This window comes from Pavona decussata, unplaced genomic scaffold (genome assembly GCF_977016875.1).
Source record: "Pavona decussata unplaced genomic scaffold, jaPavDecu1.1 SCAFFOLD_58, whole genome shotgun sequence".
In the NCBI taxonomy this organism is placed as follows: Eukaryota; Metazoa; Cnidaria; class Anthozoa; order Scleractinia; family Agariciidae; genus Pavona; species Pavona decussata.
In genome coordinates, this window is record NW_028145480.1 from 6,465,104 (window position 1) to 6,479,469 (window position 14,366).

Here is a 14,366-nt window from a genome sequence, read left to right on the forward strand (position 1 = left end):
ACGCTTTTGCCCACTAAATTACCAACGGATGACTAGTTTTGGAGATAATTTGGTGCGACTAAACTTGCAAGGTGTTTGGTATCATTAGTAAAAAGGGCGTGTATCTTTATCTCCTTAAAATGAACATTTTATTTCAACCAAACTGCTTCGATGCTTTCACGATACAGGCTTAATTATATCAACTCCTACGCTAAAAAACTGTGTTAAGCTGTATTGGAGGAATGTTTGACATCAATCTCCAAGTCCAAAACTCTAGAATTTCAGTCGTGTTACCCCTCGCGTGGGTATAAATTATTCGAAATGTAATTTCCATACCAGCAGCACTTAAAGATAACTATAACAACCAGGCCTTCGTACTCATGAAACAAATGATTTAAGTTATGCCATTACATTGAACTAAATTAGGTAGACATGATACTTTTTCTAGAGAACTAAATATTGTCTTTCATGATTTCAAATACTAAGTAGAAAATGTTCACGTTTAAAGTTTCCATAGGCAGTGTTCACCTATCAGTATTTAATACTGAACAGTGGTTGTGTCTTGTTAACCTCGTGGCTCGAAAGTGCAGTTACAACTTCTAAATATGTATTGTCGGATTTGTGTCAGTGACTGGATATCACGCCAGAACAGGGAAAATAAGTTTGTGACTCTTCCTGAGTCCGATCGAATCCAACGACAGCATGTCGCTTTCACTCGGTCAGTTAAGCTGGCGTATTCCAACTGGATTCAGCAGTTTACGTCAATTTGTTTGTACGTCTTTCAGTGCTCTTTCGATATCTTTAGACAACAATAAGTTATAGTACTTCTGTATCCATTTTTTCATCTACGCGGGGAAAGCACTGATTACTTCGCTCGGACAGTGCCTAAAGCAGTATTGGCATACCACGTAGTCGCAAATGGTTTTTACGTTACTGGTATATGGAGCATGGGGAGCAAATGGAAACACACCAACATTGTAAGGAAATGGAATGTAATACACGTAGCGGCCGCGCCAGCCTCTTTCTGCTGTGGGCTGCAGGCCGTTCCGAAGCTCATGGATAATTATCGTGAAGAGCCTCTGGCGTAATTACTTCCAAAAAGAACGATCGTCTAGGATCAAAACTTTCGTTGACGGGAGAAGTGAAATGCCTTCCTATTATGTGGTCTTCTCTGTTTTGAGGAATAACCACACAATCTCTGGTGATCCAGCAACAGCACTGCGGTTGGACCATCCTATATACTGGTAACTGCACACTTGACAATTAAAGATCTTTTAGAGAGAAATATAAGCTTCACGGCGCTTCTTCTATTTTCACATACACCATGCCTAAGCAACCAAGCTAAGTAACCGTAGAGGGACTGGTGATGATGAAAGACCTTCATTAAAGGTTGTTTTGGCTAATTACGCTTGTGATTGGTCAACAAAAAAGCACCACTTCAATTTCTCAACCAGTTGCTATTATTCAATGTCGCACCATCGAAACAATTCACTGATACTCACATATAGCACGCAGTACGGAGACGCCATATTTGTGCCCCTCTTAGGGACACAAACATGGCGGCCGGAAATCGAAGAAAACATCCAATGTTGCTCTAAAGACGATTAGTGTTCTCTCGTAAGTTATTGCGGCATCAACATTTATCCAAATACTTTCACTATAAAGACCGCTACAAAGCGGCAAGGAAGTTGCATTTTTATATATGATACAACTTTGTCACGGAAGTCATCTTAATGTCAGGTTGGTTTAAAGTGGAAAATTCAAAATGCTCTATTTTCATAGTGAAGGACCCTTTTTTCCTTCATCTTACGGCTGATGAAGACAAACTTCAGAAGGCTTCAGGTTTGTTGTTTTTAAAATTCGATGCACAGTTTTCGAGGACATCTTGGTTGGAGCGCAAACACGGCTAAAGTAACAGTAAATGTATGGGATTTTGGCCAACTTTGAACCTCTGTAACTCTGCTCAAAATCGAAGACGTTTCAAAATTTAAAATTAGTTTCTATTTATCTCAATTATTTGATAAAAAATGAACTTGAACATTACAGACGTTACAACGTTTGTAAACTATCAAAAAATTCTGTCAGGTCATTTATAATTAATTATATTAGAACAACCAGAATCTGGAACTTATACTCACTGGCAGAATGGACTGAGCTAATGCTACTCTTACTAGTTTCAAATCTCTCCTCTATGACTACTACGCTAGTGCGGTCAGAATGGACTACAACCCGGACAACCCTCGAACGTTTAAAACCATCTGTTTGAAATGCAACTCCACAAGATTTCTTGAATAATGTGCTGCATGTGATGTGTTTTTTCCTTCTTTCTTTTACATATATCTTATTTCTGGGCCCGCAGTAATTGGCTACTTAGCTGTTGCAATGTCCCTGCCAACGTCTACATATCGATTGTGATCTTTTTTTTGGTAACATAAAGGCAAAGCTAATAAAAAAGAATTAATAATAATAATTTCGCGGTAATCTGCCTATTCTAATTATAAGTGTTTGCATGAAGGTTTAGAAGTTTATTTGTGGCCGTCATAGCTTGAATCTGTTGTCTAAATTTCAAAAAAATGTAGGGACAAATTACTTTTTACAGTCATATTCGTTCCTAAAACCCGAGAAATTCGAAAAGATCGAGAGAGCTTCAAGTGGGTCACAAATCTCACACACAATTTACCGTAATTTTAGCTGTGTTTACTACAACGATATGGTGTTGGGAACCTTGGGACGGCTTCTGTTTGTGAGGAGATTTGTCTGGCAAGCAGAGTTATGACGAAAAGATATTTTAAAATCAGCTATTTTAGAGATTCCCCAGTACCTTCTGAGTTTACGTCTTTCAAGATATAAAGATGGTGAATGTTGTCATATGTAACTTATAAACTTGAAAAGAAATCCATGGATGATTCTCATCTCAATTCTAATACAGTTTTCATCTTCCAGTACTTTAAGATGTGAAAACAAGAAATTCTTAATCTATCCGTGTTTTCATCATTACAAGCCCTCCATTGGCTCTTTTATATCCCATGCGGTTACTTTTGTTTTTTCTACAAAAACTTCTAGAGAACTGCTTTGAATGTCGCACACGTAAACTTCACTAATTGTAACAAATACATTCTGGTCGCCTTGTTGTTTCTTTTACATTTTAATTTTTATTTTGTAAAATTGATTCCTTGTAAAAAAAAAAAATTCTGGAACCCGCAAATTTATGTTTAATACTAGAGAAATTCTAGCCATCAGCGCACTCTCTAACCTGTTGATAAACCGTTTATAGCGCAAAAATATGTTTAATTACCTAATTATCATCCTTTTTTGTTTTCACAAAACCAAGTGTTAAGGCAATATTTGATGAGGGTGACACCAGAAAAGCTATCACAATGGTTAATTAGGGTGGCCCTCGATAAATATACAATACAGAATTAAAAAAAAATTAAGAGTTACAAATTACGTTACGAGGTAATCCAACAGGTTTAAAATTAAGCAAAACACTGAGGAAAAAAATTATTCCTGAGTTAAATTTTTTTTAACTTGTCTAAACTATATGCCCTAGCGTCAACAGATAAGGTGTTCCAGGCATGTACTCCCCTGTACAAGAAAGATCTTTGTCCTGTCTTAGTAGATAGCTTGGGTATTGATAAGTTTCCACTTACGGCCGATCTGGTATTAAACGTTTGTTTTTTTACGTATTCAAAGTTCTTTTGTAGATAATCGTGGATAGACTTGTTTATTACTTTGTGCATTAATACTAGTGGTAAAATAATGTACACGTTGGTTTATGGTCATCCATCTTAATTTGTTGAATAACTCAGCCGAAGGGACATCCTGGGGGCGCTTGATGTTAAGAGCAACTCTGGCTGCATATTTCTGTAGTCTTAGGACCCGATTTAGGTTGTACTAGTACTGTGATGTTGTCTCCCCAAATAACACATGCATAGTCGATGATCGGCTGAATTAGGGTCTTATAAAAGGACTGCCTAGTACACTGTGGTAAATAGATTTTGATAGCTTCTAAGAGATTAAGAGAAATGTTTAAGATTTGGGCTTAGCTACTTCCTCAGATGTTGTAGACATACCATATTATTCTAAATGGATAAAAAAGTTGAATGTCTGGCCAAATGATAGAAGTGGAAAACGTAAGACAATTTGTATTAAAACAAAATCGAAGTTCTAGATTATAGCTTTTTAGAGGATTAAGGCATGGGCATGGACGTGATTAATTAATTAATTAATCAATTAATTAATTAATTAATTAATATAAGGTAACCATTCGCTTCTAATTTAATGTTCCAACGCTTTAGTTTTTAACACTTCTTCCTCAGGGGAAGAGAGCTCTTTTGTGACCTTGTCGAGAGTAATTCTGGAGTAAACTGTCGTAGATTTCAAGTTTAAATTTCAACGTTTGTGAAATTCGCTGCTTCTTCCAGTTCTTGTTATTTTCTTCCAGTAACGCCAAACTACACAAAATAGGTTATAGTACAGATGACAAGTGTACATTTTGCAAATTGGAACGAGAAACATTGTATCATTTGTTGGTCAGCTGCGCCCACTCTCGGACTTTCTGGAAGAGTTTTGAAACACTCTGGTTTTCATCTACTAAAGAAAACCTTAACCTCTCGCTGCAAGATGTTGTGGTTGGTATTTCGAGACCTTCAAGCCCGTTGCTTAATTATCTTCTCCTCATTGCAAAACGTTACATTTGGGATTGCAGAAGGAACCAGATTCTTCCAAACATTACTGGTTTTAAATTTAAGGTTCGTCTTAAATATGAAGTAGGACTTTATATAGTATCTAGTATTGTACTTGTATGCTTATTTTGTGTCATGTAAAGGAGTAAGTGTGGTGGGGTTGTGAAATTAGCATTTATTATGTATTGTAATAAAATGTAATGTTAAGGAATAAAAAAAAGGTAACCATTCACAATTTTGCCCTCACTGTAACTTAACGACATACCTGAAAGATGGCCGGTCAAATCCGTTTTTCTTCATTTTGAATAGTTTTAAGTGTAGAGGAGTATTCAAGGACCTGATCAGAGGAAAGTTTGGAAAACATCTTGGTTAGTAGGCAATGGAAAAAATACTCTGCTAGTGAAAGAATGTAGAAAGGCCCATACCTTAAGAGTACACAACATTTTAAGACTTGACCTGGCCGTGTTAGTTTTCATAGATTGTTAGTTACAAAAGCTCTTCAAACTTTTTTCGTTGCATGTTAATTAGCTATATGTCGGTGTTGGTTTGGTTAGAAACCACAACATAAATTGTAGCTCGTTATCTATCATCGCGAAAACTGTAGGCAGCTGATTGGCCTGTTTTGTTATTTAAAATAGAAACTGCGTCAGAGATTCACCTGATAGATTACTTAACTTAACGTAGGATTTCAAGAAAACTGAATAAAAACTCGCGAATAGTCAGGAAGAAGTTGTTCCTGCGTCTGTCGTCCCATAGTTATTACTCAAAAGAAACGGAAAGTACTTTTCAGGTTTTTGCCCACACAACGTGAACCCACTTAAGAAACTGTGAGGTTATATTTTAATTTTTCTACCTCTGTATATGTTTATGATTTAAGAGTTTTATGCTGAATTCCATCAAATCAATTGAAAAAATATATATCAGCTTTAAATTAAAAAATATAAACAACTGAAAGCAATTTGAGTTCCGAGGAAGGTATAACGTTACATATAATGCACAAATTGGTCTTTTGCACTGTAAATGGAACCTACCTTCCTTTCCTATATAGCTCCGTAGTAGCTCAGTGAAATGTTGTGGGTAATAGTCACTAGACTGATTGGAAGGTGTTTTTGATGATTTATACTTAGCCGTACATGGCTTACAACAGCTTTGTTGACAAACTCAGTCAAACGAGAAACTGAGGTTCCCCTTTATTTTCAACCTTTATTTTAAACTTTATTTTGAACCGCGAGACAAAAACAAAGAAAATTTATCTAGTGACTGGTAGCGATCTGTCTCTTCCGAGTAATGTGGAGTAGAGACTGGTGATGACCATCGACTAAGGGCCTCGATAGACTAGACAAATTGTCATCGGCCACTATTTTATTGTCGATCATAAAAAGTTATCGATAGTAAAAACTGCATTCTGTGAACCTAGTTATCAATAACAAACTGCAAAAAAATTAGAGTTCGACAGCAAATCAGTTTTCCTTTTAAACCAATAATTTTTTTTGAGAAAGATTTAACTATAAAAATAAACGCTAACAGTGAACGACGTTCGACCGTCCAACGGTCATTTTCAAGTTCAGTGTTTAGTATTATTATAAAGCTAAACTGGTCTGCGCTGGAGAGGAGCTTTATGTTTGATCCCCATGAGCGATCCGAATTTGGATGGATTGCTTGTGTTACAACGTACGTTTGAAAACAAGCTAATTCATTAACATATATACATATTCATGTTAAATTACTACTGCAGAATATAGCGGAAATGAGTTACCATTCGATATAAATGAGTCTTTTTGACAGGAATAAGCCGTTTATTTACATTTCCTTTCGCTAAATCATTTTTGGCCACGGTGCAAACGTAGTTGTTGCTTACATTGGCTAAACTCAATAATGCAGGGTAAACATTTTCGGCGGTCAAACTCCGTGGTTTAGATTGCCCCTCAATTTTTATTTTATATTCGTAAAGGAAAGGCATTGTTCTTTGATTAGAATTGTAATTTGAGTTCGAAAGCCATGCACCAAGTAGCGATTTTTGTCTCCAAAATTTCACCAATTTTGACACTTTTGAAACTACCGATTTAAACGAAAATTTTAAAAATTTAGCATAAATTGGTGTTTGAACATGTTTGTATTCCACTAGTAGCAAATTGTAAAGGGATGTTCCCTTGATCACAAATAATAAAAAATGGGCCAGTTTCATTTGATCTGCGTGGACGAGACCAAAAGAGTTTTTTTTTTTCACTTGTTCGAGACCACTCGACAGGGTAAAAATCAAAATATTGTCTTACCTGGTATATATATTAATCCAAAGAGCTGAATCATATACTGTATATTCGAAAAAAGTTTCCTAAAGCCTTTATTATAACAAAGTTTGTGCGATTTCGATTTTTCTATCTTGCATGGCTGTACCTGGTTCTTACAGATTATTGTTCTTAAAATATAAAATTGGAATACACGAAACATATAGCAGTTTCGGGGTATATACATACTAAACTCTAAACCTTAAGCAATATTATATATAAGTATATGATATCGTCAACATTCGCTGCTCGTTGTACTGACCTCTCAACAAATTGTCCAACATGGCGGACTCAAAAGTCGTAGGAAATCATTTGCGTGCATGCTTATATTCGATTTTATCACTACTAAATTCAGCTATTTTTTACTCTGATAGTCAAACTCTGCGTTCTATCGTGTCGAGAGTCTATATAACACAACAACAACATTTATTCCTACCAAAAAAGAAAAATTTTTTGAACAAGATAGTTGGTAGCAGGGCACCCGAAAATAACTATGTCGAGCTAAACCAGGCGGGTGCCCCTTGAATATTTACATTTAACTTTTTGGTCAAGTAAAAGTAATAAATAAATAAATAAATAAATAAATGAAAAAGAGCAACAAGTACATACAAGTGTCAATGAATGCAAAGTAATGTATTATTGGTAAAGGATAATAAATTTTGTTTCAATTTTTCTTTTAAGACTTTTAACAGTGATTACTTAAGACTTAATCGAGTCCTTGATTTAACTCCAGGTTTTAGGGCCCTAGGAATCTAATAGTTATATTTATCAAAATTAGTGTGAACTTCAGGGAGACAAAACGTAAATGAAGTAGCAAAACGAGTACTATAGCTGCGCTTATTACTAGTTGGGACAAAAGACAAGTTAAAAACTTTGGGCAACTTACCATTATAAAACTTATGCATGAAGTGCATCGTATGGAATCTGATTATATCTGGCAATGTAAGCAAATTTAACTAAGCAAAGATTGGAGCAGAATAAAGCTGATCAACATCCTTGTAATGAGAAAAGATTTCTTCCCAGTTAACAGAATGGACATCCAGAAGAAATTCACTTTCATCAAGCTTTGGGCATCAGTCACGTATGTTTATTGTTATACTGTTAACAACCTAGGAGGGTTTATTGATAACAACAAAATTTGAAAGATGATCAGTTAAGTCATGTATGCTATAACCGCTTACACAGTGGTGCTCAAAAGAATTGACAAATACTGTCAACAGGGCACGTGCATCTCTACTGCAAGAGATCCAGAGAGTATTCAGAGCAGTTTTTTTTTTGTCGTGTAGTCCTCTCCGTTCAAATGTTTCGAAAAAAAAAAAATTAAAAATAATTGCCAATGGGGAGCACACGAAAACGGCCGTTGAGCCAGAATTAAACCTTCTTCGTATACTGAATTTGGTATTATAATTGTAGGACTTGGGAAACATAAAAAACGTTAGTTGAGATCAACAACCGTCTCAAACGATGTGCCTCGTTTTCACGTGTTTGAGGAAAATACAACGAGAAAACAAAAGAATATAATCCAGAATTTTTGCTGAAATACATTTGTACTACAAGAAGGTTTATGCCTCTTTTCACTTCTGAAGTGGTTAATTTAGAGTCCCGGATACCGGCCTGTGAGTGGTTCCCAACAAACTTAATTTTCCTCAAAGGAAAAGGTTCGTTCATAATTTTTCCATCCCATACTCTTCACATTTCTTAAAATGCAAAATAACTGAAACATTTAACTTCAACATAACAAGCACAGCAAGAGATTGCCACAATTTTGTGCTCCAAAATTCAAATTGGAATAAAAACGTAGTCTTATCATTATTGAAATTCTGTCAGCAATGAAACTACAAAATCATCTTATTCAGCCATTTCGCTTTTATTCAGGGAGGTATTGTTTTTGGTGTTGATTTGATTTGTAATAGCGTTTCCAGGACAACATTCAATATTTTTTGGGAAAAAATATCAGCATTTGTTTTGTACAGTTTTCACAAGTCAAAGGCTTGCAATTGTTACAAGACGTGACGAGAATCCTACTCATGTGCTGTGTGACGTGATACGTTAGTTAAAAGGATGTCAGTTGAAAGGGTACAATGAAACTTCTCTTCACTCCCTCTTCTTTTCCCGGAATTGCTGTCCTAAATTTTCTAAAATCAGTTACTTATCCAAGAAGGCTTCATGTAAATATGACTTTTAGCCAAGACTTGCTCAGTAACAAAACAGCTAACTCCAAGTAAATCTTACAACCACTAAGAAAAATTTAGCATTTTTTATGGTAAAAATTCCGTTCAAGCCTAAATTTTTTTCAGGCTTTCTTTTCGCAACTGCTTGAAATGCTTAGTAACTGCGAGGATCTTTCTTCGATTTGATCCTTCATCGGCAGTTTAAAATATATGTTTCATATTTTTGCATTTGTTTATTCATCCTTCACGGGTATATTACGAACTCACAATATGACAAGCTCCCAGTTCGCTCGATAGCTCAATTGGTAGAGCACTTCACCGGCAACGCAGAGGTCACGGGTTCGAATCCCGTTCAAGCCTGAATGTTTTTCAGGCTTTCTTTTCGCAACTACTTAAGTTGCGTAGTAACTGCGAGGATCTTTCTTCTATTTGAAAAATACGACTGTTTCATAACATGTAACTGCAGGAGGATTTCCGAGAAAAAAAATCAGCTAATGGAATATTTAAATTTTTTAGAGACGGGAACGACAATGGTTGACTGCAAAGGAAAGAATCAGTTATAGATGGAAAACTGATCATAAAGCGTAAACGACAAGGCTATACTGAAAGGCCCAATTGTCTCAAACGTGGGCGGTCTTGCAATTTTACAAGCGAATTGTATATTTGAAATAAGCGATTCAAAACTAAAAATAGAAAACAGTTGATTCATATCTCTGATTCTTCTATCTTCTTTATACTGTAACTACAATTATTTTAATTTAGTATTTCACAAAACAATGTGCTTACCATTTAAATGGGCCAGTCATTTGTAGAAAACTTTGTTAAATGGAACCATATCAGTTAGTGATCCGCGAAGGCAAATAGCAAATGCATAATAAAGGTCCTGATGCTATTTCTCGTTGAAAGTCCAGGTGTTTAGGTTGGGATAAAATGGATCCGTTTCCTATCATTTTGATCAAAATTAATTAAGAAAAGTGAAAAGGTACGAATAATCAAATTACTAAGAAATTTCTATCATTCTATTCCAAACAAAAGAAAACGAATTCCCCGTTTTTCCACAGCTGTACCGTCATTATCAAGGCCAAGTGACTGCTTCTTCGTGGTTTGAATATAAATGAGAGAAGGCAATAAAATAGGCATCAAGCCACGATCCATTGTTTTCACCGCGCGATGTTTGATCTGATTCAAACCAACTAGAGGAAATGGCTTTTTGTACAAATGATAAATACGCACATCATACATACACATGACGCTTGACGCATTATGATTCCCAAGGCCAATATTTTATGTCAACAAAAACGAAAGCTTGATTAAAAAATTGTCATTTTCTTTCACAAGTTCGGCTGGAATATTTATTACATGTATTTGCTATTTCCATTTTTTCGTTTGCACGATGTTTCGTGATCCGTAGAAGTGTAAATAAAAAGTCAAGATGACAACAAAGGAATTTTTTTTCAATTTTTTAAAACACTAGGAACTAAAAATGTCAAAACTTTAATTGAATCATGAATAGGACATGACTTCTGATCTTTTTCAGTTTTTTCGTGGATGTGATCTAGCTTATGACTTTTGTCAAAAAAATCGATGAATAGCTGGCCCCACTTAAATAAAATTAACTGGAAGTTACTTTTCGGTCATTGATAATTCATAAGGAGAACAGCCAATAAAAGACGTCTATTTAGTTTGGTCACCAGATCAAGATCTTAAGGGTTTTGATCTGAGATCAAACACTTTCATTTTAATGCGGTAGCAATTCAATAAAACACAGGGGGGATTATTTATGCGGATGTTCAAATATTTAACATTTATCCTGCGTAATCGCGAGGAATATTGCCTGAAAGTTAGCTGACGAGGCCGTAGACTGAGTTGGCTAAAATCAGGGTATCAGATTCCGCAGGATTAAGCACGATAATTATGTTATCATTCAACACATTGGTGAGGCAAAGCACAGTTTTATTCTAGAAAAGTTGGCGACGATCTTTATTTTGCCACATTTCTCCCTGACACACGAAATTACGTAGATTGCAGGATATCTGTTGCCTACGGACTATACGAATATTGAGTGCACCATGACCATATTTAGGCAGTTTTACGATGTGTTGAAGAATTACAATTGTTAACGTTAACGTAAAATACGTCGATGTATTCGCTTCGTTCTAACTCACGTATTAACATAAATTCCAATTACCAGAATGGTCGTGACAACAATTTTTATTAATTGTTATTGATATTTTTACCAGCTTTTATAAATTGTTGTTGATTTTTGTATCAGGTATATCTAATAGTTAGTAATTTTTAGTGATTATACCCCTCTGGGAATAATCTTGGTTAGTAGCGGAGCTCGCGCGCGCGCCGTAGGCGTCCGCGGCGGAGCCCCATAGCTAAGAGATTCTGGTAAACCCATCAGTGCGAGAAATTTTGGTTTGGTTATGACGTCACTTCCGTCCGAAACGTTGGATTTTTCCTCTTGAAGTGAAACGTTTCGCTCACTTAACGTTGTAAAAAACGAACGGAAAAATCAGCAATGGAATAAAGGGACTGGTTATTCTCAGAAGAGGCGAGTACATTCATGCAATTTTGTTGACAAAACTTTGCTAGTTTGCTGGTTTGAAAGATATTGTTTTCTTGCAGTTTTGACGCGCCGTTTAACTTAACCTTAAGCTAATGCTGCTAACTTCAGAACAGTATTTTGAGCTCATTTTTTCGGTCCATGTTGATTATTTCCCTTGGAGTTTTATTTTCTGATCTCGTCCAATTTTGCCTTCAAACAGCGGGAGAAAGAGCAAGGCGGATCGCGGCGGGAGAAACAAATCGATTGTTTTAGCAGCTTTTAGAGGTGGCACTTCATAAACAGCAGCCGAATCTTGAGGAGAAATTATTTTACTCTAATCCGGCGCGATGAAATGAAATTAAGATGCGATGGATTTTTCCTCTTGAAGTGAAACTTAACGTTGTAAACGAACGAAAAAATCAGCAATCGAATCAAAGGACTGGTTATTCTCCAAAGAGGCGAGTATATTCATGTGATTTTGTTGACAAAACTTTGCTGTTTTTGCAGGATATTTTTTTTGTAGTGTTGACACTGCAACTTGTTTAACCTCACAGCAGCCTTTTGAGCTCATTTTTCGGTCCATGTTCGTTATTTCCCTTGGAGTTTTATTTTCTAATCTCATCCCATTTTGCTTCATTTAAAAAAAAATTGATTCTGAGCTAAAATAGTCAGTCAAACAAACGTCTAGATCTCCCGACATTGTATCGTTTGCATAAACTACCTTCAAGTTTTTTCGCATATATTACTAATTTTAGCATTATTTCTGACAATCTTGACAGAGAACAAACAAAAATACTTAAAACAGTAGGATATAACTGAAAGATTAAGATGTGTGAGTAATTTTCACTGAAAGTCTTTTCAAAGAACGTTAAAAGCGAATGTAAAATTAAAGTGTGATTTCATTTTCATCAAAACAAAGTTTACGCAAAACATTCATTCGCTTGTTTTTTGTGAATTTTTCAAATATCGTTGTTTAGTTATTTCTGTACTCATTGCTATGAATTATCACAGTGCTTTTTTCATTTATTACTCAAAGATATAATTGAAGTGTGTTTTTTGGTTAGTGCATCCATTTTCTCTAAGGTTTATAGCGTACGGCCTTCTTGATAAGCAAAATTAACTAGGCAGTGAAAGTGCCGGTAGCGCCCGTTGGCTGTTCACAAACCGTTTTGCCTCGATCATCTTAAAAACTAAAAACAATAATAAAAACAGAAAATATCATTTTGAGCCGTTTAAATTCCGCTTTTATAACACAGAGGGCAAAATGTTCCTAAAACTAGCAAGGAACTTCGTAAAACAGTCAGTAAAACACTCATCGAAGGCGCAAGCAAACCAACAAATTATTTAATTTTTTCGTAGCGTACAAAACAGACAAAACCGACGAGAAACTATGTATTTCTGGACGCCCAAAATTGGTATGTTGTAAGACTAACTAAGAAGGGATGTATTTTCGTACGTCTTGTTGAGCTAAGTACCGTTTCCATGGCAACGCGGCGAACTATTAAACGTCCATAAATAGTAGGTTTCCTTTATTTTTAGAAAATGTACTCATAGATTTTTTCCCTTTTTTGTATCCAGAACAACTCGCAAAACACTGACACAGTTGCACTATTTTCATGAAATTTTGATTATTGATAATATTGATTTTGCATTTTAATGTTTTCTTAAGATACCCTCTGTTAGATTTAGGTTTCTCTTTGTTCCCGAGTTACGCTTTTAGGGAACTATTTTCATGCCAAATTTCTAGGAATTCTAATGAGCGGTTCCTTAGAAAACAGTTCATTTCCACAAAATCAACCAGTCGCAATTTTTGGTCAAATGCGCATGCGTGGTTTAATTTGGGTTCATGGCAAAGATGAAAAGCATGCAAAAGGTCTTGGTGAATGTTTTTTTTTTTGATCGGAAGGAAAAGAAAAAAAGTCCAGAAACGAGAAACTTAGTTATTTAGGATCAAAACTTAACTTTATTATCCATTTCATGTGAAATTGAGGGATCACTTTATCGACCGCCGTATTTGCGTACCACAACCCTAGCGCGCGCTTAATGGCATCACTTAAGGACGTTCGCGCAAAATGTTCTGCCCCACAGATTTTTTTCATACTTTAGGTATGGTCAGCTAATAATTTATTGATGTCAAAAATGCGAAAAAAAAAAAAAAAAAAATGGGAGGTCACCGACCTCGTTTCAGAGATACAGCGCTGGAAAAATACCCTGATTTTGAAAAGTTGCCCCATAGATTTTTTTCATTTTTCTTTAAAACGTAGACAATCGATAAAGAAAGTGGTCAATTGAAAAAAAAGTGGGGGTCATAAGACATCTAAGAGAGTTATAATGAAGACAAGCTAGCCGCTGTGGTGACAGATTCCAAAGTCACGTTTTTGCGTGGCAGGTCAGAGAAGCACTGGAACCTAAACAGGGATATCTATCCCATCATGCACAGCTCACAATGATTGCTCGAGTCAATGTGTGCTGTCAAAACTCTGATCGTTTAAGTTGTATATTGTTATTCTACCTTCAAAACTTATACAGCTGTTTAGCCAATGCCAAGAAAATGCATCTATAGCCATTAGTGAGGCGAAAATGTGAGAAGTAAGCTTATTTATTTACCTAGAATGGGTATGTGGAGATTGATTGTACACGGGATTGGTGATCAATAAAATTCCTCTCTTGTAAGGTAAGACTTTGTCGTTTACTA